The following is a 921-nucleotide window of genomic DNA, read 5'->3' as shown; positions in this document are numbered from 1 at the left end:
ATGAGAATAATGGGTAAACCCAAAGGTAGACCCTATATAACCCATAATCATGTGTCAAATCACGATACAATGAATGTACTTCAGGATTATAAGCCTCATCTTTCTTTCCACACATATTTGAATACTTAGTCCTCAGATGAAAGCGATTATGTGGGTTATTTCAAGACTCAGTGACTGTTGAGGATGTGGCTGTGGATTTTACCACAAAAGAATGGGCATTGCTGGATGTTTCCCAGAAGCAACTCTACGGACATGTGATGGTGGAGACCTTCTCAAATCTAGCTATATAACTTCATGATTTCAAATTAATTCTTTATATATTTATTAAATATACAGTTGTTGCCTCATTCAGTGGGCAAAGGGATAGGAATGCCTGGTTAAATATGACAATTAAGCTAGTTTACTCTCTGGAACAATTATGTCCTAGGTTTTCTGTGATCACAAATCTGTATGTAATGCAGTCTGCCACCACTTTGTCAGGTTGTCACTGTCAAAACTTGTATATTGTTATGCTGGAAGTTACCCAAGATGTATTTCAACTACTACCAGTATTACACATGCAAACGTATCTGTGGAACTTCCAAACTGAGCAGACTAGTAGTACGGAAGAGTTGTTCCACTTCTGGAATATAAACCATTCAAAAACATATGAATCACAATTGAGTATTATCTAATATAGTTCCAGAAGAAGAACCCCTATGGTTAAAAGATATTCAAAGCCTCATCTATCTCCTACAGAGCAGGGTAATGATATCAAACTCCTGCTGTTGCAGTTAGGAGAACAATGTGTACCATAGATTCCACCAAAGGTTGGTTAAATGTTTAAGGGGAAAAATTGGTAATTTATTTGCAAATAATCTGCTACTGCCTATTTCCTGATGGTGCCCGGTTATCAAAAAGTATAGCGTCTGGGGTCTTAAA

Source organism: Echinops telfairi, unplaced genomic scaffold (assembly GCF_000313985.2).
Source record: "Echinops telfairi isolate 266 unplaced genomic scaffold, ASM31398v2 ScPeMD7_7476;HRSCAF=8514, whole genome shotgun sequence".
NCBI lineage: Eukaryota > Metazoa > Chordata > Mammalia > Afrosoricida > Tenrecidae > Echinops > Echinops telfairi.
This window is presented reverse-complemented; position numbering follows the sequence as displayed.